At 47.0% G+C, this 13,249-nt stretch overlaps 1 protein-coding gene across 2 annotated transcripts in view; it reads right to left on the bottom strand.

Moving 5' to 3' along the window:
* The window catches only part of EGFR (epidermal growth factor receptor), a 197,757-nt gene that overhangs the window by 183,639 nt on the left and 869 nt on the right, over nucleotides 1–13,249 (bottom strand). The window contains exon 1 of one of the 2 annotated variants that reach the window (XM_072760088.1): nucleotides 12,812–12,963. The exons of the other annotated variant lie outside the window; for it this stretch is intronic. The gene's annotated coding sequence lies outside the window, so the exon portion shown is untranslated. Of the gene's footprint in view, nucleotides 1–12,811; nucleotides 12,964–13,249 lie in introns of those variants that run through there. 2 annotated transcript variants of the gene reach the window in all.

Raw genomic sequence — 13,249 nt, forward strand, 5'->3', positions numbered from 1 at the left:
AGCAGGGGAAGACCAGAGGCCCAGAAAGTTCGGAGGCTGGAGCCCCGATGAAGAGCCCGTGCTCGGGGAGGGGCCCGCCGGGGCGCACTGCAGTCACCCGAAACAGCTTAGCAACTGCAGATCAAACGGTCCTCGGTCCTCGGGAGAGAGGGTGCAGACTCGTGGTTTTCTCTCTTTAGAAAGCTGAGCTGTCGCCGAAGGGTCGAGGGCTCCGGGTGCAGGTCTCCCTCCTGTGAGATGGTCCGGGTGTCCAGGGGCCGCACCGGGAAACGCGCGGGCCCATCCCTGCCACCAAGGCTGTGACACGGGGAGGGAGGACGAGCAGGAGAAAACAGACAGAGCAGCAGCCTCCCCAGCAGCCAGGAGAAGTCCCAAAGTAGAAACAGCACAAGAAGAAGTGACTGGGCCGTACGATGAAATAAAGAGCATTTCAAAGACTGGCCCCGAGCCACGCAGGGCAAACAACAGTCTCCTTTCAAGGGACAGTAAGACCCACCGTGGAAGGAAAGTGGGGTCAAGTGGCTGTGCTGGGGGGGGGGTCCTGGGATGGGGGCGAGGGGGGAAGGTGAGCGGAGCCTTCCCCTGCTGGGCTCTGCAGCCTCCGGGCAGCCTGAGCGCAGGGCAGGCCATGTAGCCGCGAAGGGCACCAGCTCCCCAGGGGCCAGGGTGACCCCCTCTCGCCAGATGACCTTGGGTAAGTGACATGACCTTCTTAAACCTCAGGTTCTCTACACCTACCCCAAGGATGCTGACAGTCATGGTGAGGGTCAGAGGTCAAGTGCAAGTCCACTCTTCAAACAGTGCTCACATCCACCACTTCTGGAATGTGCTCCGGGGACAGGCCCTGTGGTCCTCCCCCTACACAAATCATCTCGTTCCATCCTCTCCCCAGCTCCCTGAGATAAGTGCCATGACGGGTTTTTTTTTTTTGTTTCTTTTTTTTTAAGATTTGTTTTAGAAAAAGAGAGAGAGCACAAGTATGCTTGTGGGATGGGCAGAGGGAGACAGTGTCTCAAGCAGCCTCCTCGTGGGGCGTGGAGCCCAACCCGGGGCTGGATCTCACGACCTGAGCCAAAACCAAGAGTCAGAAGCTTAACTGACTGAACCACCGAGGTGCCAAGATAAGAGCCATTATTATCTTCACTCTGCAGAGGCAAAAATCACGACTTGCAGTAGTTACTCAACTTGGCCACGAGCACCCCACAAGCAAAGTGAGGTCCAGGTCTGGAGACAGCACACCCCCGTCTGTCATATCCTGCACGGTCCTACTCGCATGGAGGAGGCAAAGCCCTAATGCTTCACTGTTATCCAAAGAAAAGCACCACAGAACAGGTCTAGAGATTTTTTTTCTTTGGTATATTTATTGTTTTATATGCTCACATTTTAGTTCCACGTATACATTTTAGTTTTCCTACTTATAAAAAAAAAAAGTCCAACCTCAAGAAGATGCTAGATATAGGTTATACTGCCTTCTGGAACAAAAACATCCATCAGATGTTAGTGATGATCATTCTAGAATCCCTGGCCTTGGGCACTCTTTAACCTGTTATAATAATGTTCAGATTGGAAAAATTATAGACACGATAATTTCGGACACGCTTAGAACCAGCGGAAGTTCACAAACATCCACCCAGAGTAGCCTTGGTTGTAAGAGCAGAATGATCCCCGGAGCCCTAAACAACTGGCACAGGCAGCTTTCTTGACCTCTGGCTTGCTCACTCCCCTTCACCCCGAGAATGTAGTCAATTCCTGGCTGAGGAAGTGTCCCTCTTGCCTCTGAGTCAAGAAACCCTGGAATATTTCCCCCGGTTTTGCAGACACATGCAATGCAATGCAGACACATGCATTCCACTTCACAGCCAGGGAAAACACAAATGGATAGAGACGGTCCAGGCGAATCTCCACCAGCGAGTGGGCGTATCTGAGAGGCGACCGTAGGCACCTGCTGCAAAATAATACCTCCAGCAGGGAGAGCAGGGTAGTGAGGGGGCCGGACAGGTGCCAGCGCCCGCACGGACGGCCAGGGGGATGGAGGTGCCCTGCTCACTCCCCCTACCCTGCTCACTCGCATGATGGTGCACAAGCCCCCAAGACAGTAGAACCAATCTGGATCATACCAGGTTCTGCGCACTACACATATGAAGGCTGAACAGAAGCATGTGCAGGTGAAGCTTCACTCGATCGAACTCTCTTTGGAAGGAAACCCATCTGCAGATGGGATTTTTTTCCCCCTTGATTGGCGCACTGAACGCACCTGCGACATAGACTATGCTGCTTCCTCAGATGGGGAAGGGCTTACTCACGTCATCGTTCTCCCTCCATCTCTAGGAGGCCCCTGCGGAGCTGACGTGTTTGATGGCACATTTCAAAAATCACTGGATATTAATTAGTTATTACCTGTTACTTTTAGAACAGCTCTTAAACTTAGCCTCGGCCTTGTCGGTTTGCGAAGAGCACACCTGACGATCCTAAGGTGAGGACGGCTGCTATTACACTACGTGACGCCTAGTGCTTCTCTTTTCATTAAAATTCAACCTGGTAAGTGGCGCTCAGAAGCCACCCAGCCTGTCAAACTTCTACTAGACTACAAACCTGCATCGGCACACCTGTGCTGACCAACATCACGCTTCAGCTGCGGCTACCACCTCCTTCCACCCCTTCCCCGGTCACCTAGATGAGAGAGAAAGCAAGCCTAGAAGGGAAATGAAGTCTGACCTCTTCCCAAAACAAGGTCCAAGGAGGAAAGAAAAAAACAAATCCCCCTCAAACTGCAGGAGAAGTACGTATACTATTGGCGACTCTCCCCACCCTGGCACCCCGTCTTCGTGGGCTTCGTCTGCACGGTTCAGGCCTTGAATCCATGACTGCTTATTTTCCTGGCTATCATTTGAACGTTTTGTTTTTGCAACTGGGCAACATTATGAATATGTAGTAGCCATTGCCCAACTCTCTCAAAGCCTGGCTCTCCTAGCCAAGACTTTAAGAACAAGACTTTGGCATGAGGCAAGATGGTCTCAGATAACCACCCAGGTCTTCAATCGTCTGGGCCTTTTCCCATCGATGCCTCTCCTTCAAACCAGGCACATCCCTGAGTTTGCATAATGACAGAGCGTCTTTAGAAGTCAAAAGTGAAGCGAAAAACTGGGCAACTGGTCTGACTCTTTATGTCGTCCCATTTCACCAAATTGCTCAACTTTCTGTCCTGCCTTGGCTGGGTGGACTTTTGTTGATTGAAGGTCAAGTGGCATAGCTTTTGCCCAAATAACTTTTGCGATGAATGCATAGAGGCCAACTACTAAGCAAGCCACCCTGAACTCAATACACTAAATGCCTGGAAGTTGACGGGAAGAGTTTACCTATCCAACAAGAGATGCATCATCTCTGGCTCTTAATCCACGTTTTCCCTTAGTGATAATCTCTAAGCCTCCACTACATCGATGACGACTACAGACCGATTATTCCGTTTACATATGGGATTTTTTTTTCGTACTTTGCTTTATAATTAAGAAATAGAAACGATCGTTGGGAATCTCTGCTAGAGCACTGAAGTTTCCACTATGTTAGAAATAGTAAGAAGAAAGCTCTTTCCTTCCTGATGGAGGAAAATAAACACTGTGCTCTGACTTTTCTTTTGGAAAAGTTATGGGTCACCGTCAATGAGAGATCTACTAACTCTCACATCCCACGTCCTATTCATTTAAACAATGACGTTCCTCTAAGTGAGAATTGTGATTTCTGTAATATTTTCTCTTTAAAGTCAATGCTTCCGTATATAATCTCTGGCACATTGGCTTCTTATAAAGGATCTGATACAGACAGTCAGCAACCCTGGAGCGTACACAATTTGTTAAGTTTGTCCTCTTCATAACAGCTATTTACACACCCTCACGAGCTTAAGTGTGTGCTTCATTTAAATCACAGAAATGACTCTACAGATCGGTGTGACGGCATTACCACATTTAGCCACAGGCACTGCTAACTGACCCAACTGCTACATCAAGGTGCTTTCCCTCCTCGTTTTTACTTCACGTATTTATAGATCTGGCGAATTTACAGAAGTTTATGACACAACTTCAAAAAGTCATAGTTCGGATTTCTAAAGTAGATGTTTTCAAGGCTCACAAATGTATTGTCCTGTATCATATAAAATGTGCAATTACGATGCATATATAAAGACACCTACCTCTAAAAAAAAAAAACAAAACAAAAACAACTTCATAACGAGAAAAAAAAGTGGGGAGGAACAAAATTGGAGCAGAATGCACCAAAATTGTGAAGGACGTTGGGTATAAGTAATAGGAGTGCAACAAAAAATTTGAGTATTTTTGATGTTAGTCTCTCGATTCACAAATAGGACTCCAGTGAGAGGAGGCATCAACGGCTAAGAAGCGATGATGTCTTAAAGGAGGAAGAGGGAGAGCTTTGGAGACGTGTGATACTGGTGTCTGGAAAAGGTGTCTGCTGTGTAGCCGGAAAACCTCTCCACGCCTAAATGTTGACTAGCTTGGTGGTCATGGGCAAACTGCAGAAGGGCTGAAAGCCTGAGTCCCTCACCTCCAAATGTGGATAATGACCCCCATCCTGTGGGGTTGTTAGGAAGCTTGGAGAGATGGATGTTAAGGTATTGTGTAAACTGTAAAGTGCTGTACAGTGCAAGGTGTTATTATTACGATGACATCACTGCTTTAGCAGCTAGATCACAGGGACAGCACACTTATTATTTACAAGTTTAAATATGTATCTTGCATGCTTTCAGATTTGCTTTTAATTTCATAGATGTTTCCAGCTGCAAGGAATCATCAAACCATCTAGTTTAGTTATTTTACGGGAGCTGAAACTGGAAAGGTAGACACGAACCTGTTTTCTCTTTCTATTATCACTAACAACGGATTACAGGGGAAAAAATACACTAAGCACTGTCCTAAGAAAACCTCCTTTAGCAATGCAACTTTTGAAGGAATGATGATACATGTCTATTCATATCTGTATTAAAAATAATCACGAACATCGAACGTCTGACATTCTAACTTTAAAAAGTTACGTAGCGTATTTTTGCGGTAATTTGTCAACGTTTTTTATTCATGGTCATACATGAAAATTTTCTTTCTTAGGTGAAGATATATTCATAACAGCTTGCAAAAAAAGAAAGAGAGGAAGGAAGCAGGAAAGGAAGGAAGGGAGGGAGGGCAGATTAAGGCAATACATTATTCTTATAAATACACCGCATGCATACAGGCTATTGGAGCACCAGGAAATGCCAGCAGAGGTAAAGAAATCAAGAAGTAACTATAAGGATACGGTTTCTGCCTATTAACTTTGCAGCAAATCAAAGCCAAGAAAAAAGTTCTGAAATTCATCATAGGTAAAAGCCCCTTAAAATCAGCATCTTAAAAACCAACAGGTGGCATAATAATTCTTCCACAACCACCTTTCGTTTTTCTGGCATTCATCTGGACGTAATCAAAAGTAGGTGAAATTGGGGCTTCTTTTCCTTTGCTTGGAAAAGAAATGAACATTATTTAAATTTCTAATACCATATTAAAATATACTCTCAAAAAAGGACCTTGCAAGTTAGTACTAGAACACACTTAAGATAGTCTAATTTATCTCGTTCAGGACAATTTAACCATCTGCTACGGCTGATGATATTTAAGAATGAACTGGGAGATACTGCGGAAACACAGACAAGCCAGCATGTGTCAGGTATTCCATGTTTGGTGGTAAATAAGCAAAACCAGGTTTTTGATGTTACAAAAAAAAAAAAAAAAGAAAAAATCCTTTCTGACAACCTTTCTGGAATCTCATTTTACAACAGTAAGAATTTTTCCAGGCACACATGCCTGTCCTTGAGATTCATTAAAGTGATTTGTTTTTATTCCAGACTCTAAAATAGTGATAAATCTATGGGTAAGAGGCAAAGAACCTCAAACACGCACAGGTTTTCACATAAAAATGTTAGTTTGTCATATCAGAGGGATTATACGCATCAATTTTCTACAAAACGTGGAGTGAAAGAAAGGAACTTTCAAACAGCTATAATGATATCATGTGTCAGGAAACACAATTGCTAAGGCAATCGTGGCTTCACCCAGCATGCGCTGGCTTGCAAGTACCGAGTAGTACGCTGTCAGGCAAGGCATTTCTGGCTTTGAAATAAAACCCTTCAAAAATGTTCTTAAAACCACTGCTAAGTAAAGGGGCCAGGAACCACTTCTGTATTTCCTCCTCCATAAAGGCATGAACACCCCCTGGCATCTCCAAGAGCCCTATTGGGGCCCTGTGGTACAAATCTACCTGTTTCCAAATGATCCTCTGCAAATAAACTGGTGAATCTGTGCAATTTTCAACAGTGAATCAGGACACAGGCGTCTTCTAACTCACAAGTGGCCGTGGCTCAGTTCATCTGAGAGACACTTTCTGACCTCAGTGTGATTCAACATGCATCTATCATGTCTAGAATTATGAAGACTTTTGTTCCTCTCTTTGTTTTCTGCAATAGAAGTTAAACAAAGGATGTCAAGTAATCCTTTTTCTCATTCATGACAAGTGGTAGGGCCGGATCATGCCACCTGGGGAAGAATGTCAAAACTATCGACTATCATCCAGATTCAGTTCAATTCTTCACAACCAGCCATAAGTTTTAAAAAAGGCCATTTTCTTTTTTTTTTTTTTTTTTTAAGATTTTACTTATTTACTCATGAGAGAGAGAGAGAGAGAGAGAGGCAGAGATACAGGCAGAGGGAGAAGCAGGCTCCATCCAGGGAGCCCGACGTGGGACTCGATCCCGGGTCTCCAGGGTTGCGCCTTGGGCTGAAGGCAGCGCTAAACCGCTGAGCCACCCGGGCTGCCCCCATTTTCATTTTTAAATGTAAAATGTGTCACCTCTCAGGCACTTTACTTTTGATGTTGTACATTTCCTCACGGTAGTTTAGAAAAATAAAGGAGGAAACTCTAAAACCTTAGCATGTGCTGCAGTAAGACACGCACGTTCATAAAATGACCGGTGATGGTGGGCTGGCGGACAGGGCGCCAAGCCCTCCTCATTCTTTTCCCTTTGCCTGGACGCAGGGCAAAACCTCATTGTTGAGATCCAGCTAAATGTTCTCTTTCTGAGAAACTGTCCCCATCACAGAAATAGGATGAAGCCCATTTTGGGGGGCTCCCACTGAAATCCCAAATCGCATCTACCGTAAGATGCGGCCTTACCCGGGGTTGCTCCGTCTCTCTCCCTGCTCAGCCCTTCCACCTGTGTGTGCTTCAAAGCTAAGCAGTTACCTTCTTCCTCTCGTATTTCCAGAACCCAGCACGCGGTGTGCACGCAGTGTCTGTGGTTCTGGAACTGGCGTGCATCAGAAGCTCCCGCAGGGCTCATATTCTCAGACTGTAAGCCAAGCCCCATCCCCATAAGCACCCTATCCAGAGGGCCCGGCTGGGGGAACCCAGAATGTGGGTTTCTATCAGCCTCCAAGTTCTACTGCTGCTGCTGTCTTGGGACACACACCCTGAGAGCCCCTGTAACAGACTTCTCAGGACTTCAGGGGGAAAAAAAATTCAACTTTGAGCCTGATTTACTAAGGAAATGCAAAACTGTTCCTGGATCTTGAGGAAGCTCAGGCAATGAGTAAGAAATGGGAGTCTGGGAACAAAGATGAAATATCTTCTCCGCCACAAGCTACACACACCACTTGGGGCACTCATCAGGATTGCCTAAGCAGTCTTTAAAAAACAAAAAAAACAAAAAACTTGTGTGCTGGCACTCCATCCCCCGGAAGATTCTATTCAGCTGGTGGAGGGTGCTGCAAGCCATCCTCTTTCTCATCCTTCTCAAGTGATTCTAAGGTACATGCAAGGTTCAAAACCTACTACTTAAAAAAAAAAGTCACCTCCTAGTCTTTCCAGTTCAGCCGCTAATGTACAAACCAAGTGATGTGATGCTGTCTTAAATAAGAAATGCGGGATTCCCGTCGGAGGATTTGTGGCATTATAACACAGATGTGATCCCCAAGGTACTTATCAGTTGCTCAGAGCTGCAGCTACTCCAGCTGCTCGCCAGGGCAACCTGCTGAAGAAAGAAGCTGGTAATCCAGGACCCGGCCTGGCTCAACATGGACGAGACAGGGAGCATGACCCAGGACGGGGGCGGGTTATTTTCTGGCCCAAGACAATATCTGCATTTGAAACATGTAATAAAATGATAATTTGAGCCCCCCTCCCCCTGCTTACTCGCTCTATGGCCTCCAGACTTTTCCATCCGAGCACTTCCACCCACCCAAGTGACCCTTCCTCCTGGAGCCTTCTCGGCCTCTGTGAACAGCTGGAGTGTTGATCCTGACCTTCTAAGCCAAACCCGGTGTGTCTCCTGGGACTCCCTACATCCTGTACTGGTCACACATGAACTGCCTCCAGGTCAGCCTCAGTCACCTGTTCTGCGTCCTCACTGCTCCCCCTCCCGCCTCTCTCCTTGGCCCGCAGAAGCCACCCAGCTCCCTATTTCCACAGTTGCCTCTGCAATGCACTCACTCCCCACGTGGCTGCTAGAATCATCTTTCTCAAACCCCAAACCCATCTTGCCAGTTCCTAGCTTAGGGCTCCCCAGTGAGCCTCCCCTCACCTGGAGGGGGCATGGCCAAGCTCTTAGGATGTGTGGCCCCCCCATCACCCCCTTCTCCTGCCATCACACTGAGTCACCAGTGCTCCTCAGACCTTTGCTACCACTGGCACGACGCGTGGGATGCCTTCCTAATGTGCATTCTCCAGGGGAAATGCCCACAGCCCAGGGCCATCTATACCCGGCCCCCTCTCCAGGTGGAACTAAAAGCAAAGAATAAAGCCAGAAGAATTCACCGTGTACAGAATTCTATCACTGGTTCTGTGACATAGTTTCACACTGGTTATCTATAGATTTCTCTTGCCCTAAATGACTAAAAGGCAAGCACCGACGCTGATTCATTCCTAAGTCTCAGAACGTGGATGGAACAGTGCAAACTGCTCACTGTGGCCCAAACGCAAAGAAAATAAAAGCCTAAGTCGTAACAGGCAGCTATTCGTGTCCTTATACTCAAAGGACAAACAGCAGCGGTTAACTTATGTAATTATTTCTCCTAAATCAGGGCCAGGTGTGCTGGCCCACCAGGATGGACTATAAGTTGGAGCAGAGAAGGAAATTCTATCCGTCGGTGCTCGCTTTCACATACTACTTTCTGAAGCAAGCTGCTGAAATTTGGTAGGAGTAAAATTTATTTTAAGCATATGCAATTCACAGATGCTTAGTCAACAGGGTCAGGCATTTGATATTATACCTCAGGGCCTTCAGAGATTTAAAATGTCAAATCCAGCACTTAGTTTCTAACAGGGCTAAACAAACAAGCCGCCACCCACCGCTCACTGGCCCCAAATACCCCCTCCTGCTCCCCACTGGCTCAGGGAACTTTCTAGACAACTGTATTGACTGTGTCTATCTAAATGTGTAGGAAGGAGGCTGTACCTAGTGACTCTGAAAAAGTGAAAATTTCAGTCAAACCGGTTATTTGACATAAGCTTGGATCCCTGCCTGAATTCAAACTAACCTGCTCATGCCCATGGGCTGGATGGCAGGCTATCCTTCGAGGTTGTGCAAAGAGCCAACTGTTGAAACTGTCTTAGGAAAGGCGACCTTTTAGGAGGAAGATGAAGAAGAAGGAATGGATGGACAGACGCTAGGATGTCCGACGGGAATGACCCCCGAGAACAAGGTTTATACTCTATCCCCATAAGTGCTGATGGCTTAAGAATAAACCGGTAATAACCAAGGCCAAAAATGTTTCTTATGATGATTTCAAATGTCCAAAAGTGACAGAAGAAAACAAACTGAAAGTAGTTTTGTACAGATCGGAGAAGCAGAATCTGCTTTTGAAACCGTATATGTGGAAACAATGCAGTGGGGAACCGTTCTAGAACTTTGCCCTTTTCTCATATTTGTAGAACCCGACTTTAAATAAGCCCATTTCATGTTCTGAGTCCAAAATCACACACACAGAAACACACAACTTTCACAGCAAGCCACGGGGCAAAGGCCAAATGCTTCCCTAGGTGGGTCCTAGCTAACATTCTGATCCCACCTGAATTTTAGGGCCTGGGGCACCAGCATGGGGCCAGCTTCCCTTAACAGCCATAATCATCAATTTCCTATCAGAGTTGACTTGCCACTCCTGTCAGAAAAGGTTCAGACACTAGCTGCTGATCCTGAAGCTTAGATCAAGGGCGGGGGTGGGGGTGGGGGGGTGTATTTTCTTTTTAAACAGGGCGGGATCCTTCACCTTCATCTTTACTGACACTGCCTCTAAAAACATTTCAAAACATGTTAGTGCTGTCACGTGGACCAAGCCTAATCATGCAGCACAATGGGCTTTTGGCAATCGGCTTCTTCAAACTTCAGAATGAGTTTTTGAAAAATCACGGACTCTGCAACTAAATATATAAAGCCAGAAATAATGGTTACAAACCCACTGGAGCCATCAGCCAGGTAACTGCTGAACAGAGCTCCACGCGTGTGAATACATGAGATACACAGACTGCTGGGCCCCTTTGCAGACTGAAAAAGAGGTTTACTAATACAGATCTTCCTTGACTCGCGATGGGGTTATGTTCCCATAAGCCCAGGGCAAATTAAAAATATTTTAAGTTGAAATGCATTTAATCCACCCAACCTACCGACCATCATAGCTGAGCCTAGCCTGCCCTCAACGTGCTCAGGACACCTACGTTAGCCGACAGGAGGATAAAATCATCTAATGCGAAGGCTATTTCATATGAAGTGTTGACTCCCTCACATGACTTGTGAAGTCCGTACTAAAAGTGAAAAACAGGATGGTTGTCAGTGTGTGGGGGTTGTCGACCCTGGTGATCACGGGGCTGGCTGGGAGCTGCAGCTCGCTGCCACCACCCAGCATCATGGGAGAGGGCTGCACCGCCTATCACTAGCCTGGGGGGGAAAATCCAAATTTAAAATTCCAAGTACAGTTTCTACTTAACGTGCATCGCACGTACAATAAAAGATTCTAAGTCAAACCATCATAAATCGAGGACCTCTGTACTTCATTAACGACTTAAAGAATCACACAGTGGAAGTGTTAGTAGAAACTACTAAGATTACCCCTACCCCTTTTAACTCATAACATCCAGCACATTCTATGCACTCAATAAATACTCTTTGAATTTTGAGATGGACTCAGGAGCCTGGGCCTGGTAACTGCCACGTCCAGCCTGACACAGAGCTGGAATGAGAAGAGGCATCCCGGCTTCCAGGCCACGACCGACTGGGCTTCCTGACCTCTGAACTCCCGAGAGAAAAGAGGGTAGTGGGATCTTCACTTGGGATACGATTCAAAATCCTCTCATTCCCTCCTCTTCAACACAGCCTACTAAATCGAGAATGTCTTCAGAGGAAGAGCTGGGACAGGCCCCCCGCACTCCCCAGAGAACCACCCAGGGTCTCTCTTCTGGAGCAACACCTTTACCTTTCCATTTTCCCAGGGAGAGGGGCTTGCTTAACAACCCCGGAGCAGTGTCCAAGCTCACTGCTGCTCTGGCGACTGAGCTGCCTCCACAGAAGGCAAAGCGACTACTGAGTAAAGGAGCAAGAGTCTAGACCACCCAATAGGTGGACGTTTGTTCCAGGTTTCACAGAGACCAGTCCTAAGGAGCCCGTTCCCTGGTCCTTTCCTCCCACTCCCAGCACCTGCCACTAGGTGTTTGCACACACCCGACCTGGCTCTCCTGAAACCAGAACTCACAGGGGGCAGTGGAGCTAGGTGGCGGAGGCAGGACTCGCAGGTGAGAAGGCCTGAGTCTGACCCCTGGCTCTGCTTCTTCCTAATGTGGAAGTCGCTTTACTACTCTGGACCTCAGTCCCCCCTTTTAATAAAGCGCGTACTCACCACATATGCCTAATGTAAGGATTAAAAGGACGCGTAAGACAGTGCTTGACAGTACCAAGAGCCGTAAGAACAGAAGATACCAAATCTTAGGGAAAAAGGGCTCTCTAAACCGAGTAAATTTGCTTGAACAAACCCGACCGAATTTGCTAAGGGTCCTTAACACCTTTGGTAAAAACATCTCCTTTTATATTTTTAATAATTCATCCTTTGAAATTGGTTTTGTAATGTTACTCTAACAGAATGACATCTGTTCGCCTACCCTCACAATCGTGTTCAGGAGCATTCTGTTTTAAGCAAATACAGGACAGGCAAAATAAGCGGTATTTATACATTTTCTCGGAAACACATCTCCAAGCACTAATAGCAGTGTTCAAAGGGGGAAGAGCAAAGAGCTGCAAACACTTCAGGAGTTTAAACACACACACACACAAAGTGATGCTTTGGAGGTGCTCCAAGAGTCAATTTAAATTAAGGAGGGGGCGCCCTGTAGCAGAGAGGGAGAGACACCACCTGCCTAAGAGGACCCTGTTGCAGAAGCAGGGCCACAGCCTCCAGGGCTCCCCGCAGAGATGAAGGGGAGCCCTTCAGACTCCTTAGAGGATGCAGAGCTCTCCACCAGCTCTGTCGGTGAAAAGACTAATCCCCTATTACCGAAATCACCCTCCACCTCCTCTTTCCTATATTTTGCAAGGTTGTTAACAGTCCAGGTGTTCCAAAAGAGCTTCCTTACATGAGCAGGTAATCTTTCCAGAGACCTTAGCAGTCTCTCCCCTACGCCAGTGATCCCCAAACCTGGCTGCCCAGCGGACCCACCAGAGGAGCTCTCCAAGATCCTGATGCCCAGGTCTCAGATCAGACCAAGGAAATCAGGATGTCTGGGGTGGGAGGGGGCAGACCTGAGTTTTCGTCTGGTTTGGTTTGAAGATCCCAAGTGACTGTAACCCGCAGCGAAGTTTGGGAACCTCACCGGCTTGTGCATTAAAGCTGCCCCAGCAAACTCGCCCAGCGCCGAAGCCCGGCTCCCTGTGCCAATGACATCAGCAGCAAGTACAGACCTGACTCTTGGAACCCGGGTTGCTTGATTTTGAAATTGTGTAATTAAGCCTTCGGAGGCATGTTTCTCATGTCAAGTGGGTTTAGGGCCGGTAGTCACGAAGCCAAGGCTCGCTCATGTTCAGTCTGGACATTTGGCACCGCTGAGCCACGGACATCAGTCCTTCTTTCAAAAAACATCACCTTCGATATTTCGGGTGGCCCAACGTCAAATTCTTCAAAAAGGCTAAATGGCACATTTGCCCCCCCCCCCCCCACGAGAGAAATCTCGGGATCTGGAG

Source organism: Vulpes vulpes, chromosome 5, assembly GCF_048418805.1.
Source record: "Vulpes vulpes isolate BD-2025 chromosome 5, VulVul3, whole genome shotgun sequence".
NCBI lineage: Eukaryota > Metazoa > Chordata > Mammalia > Carnivora > Canidae > Vulpes > Vulpes vulpes.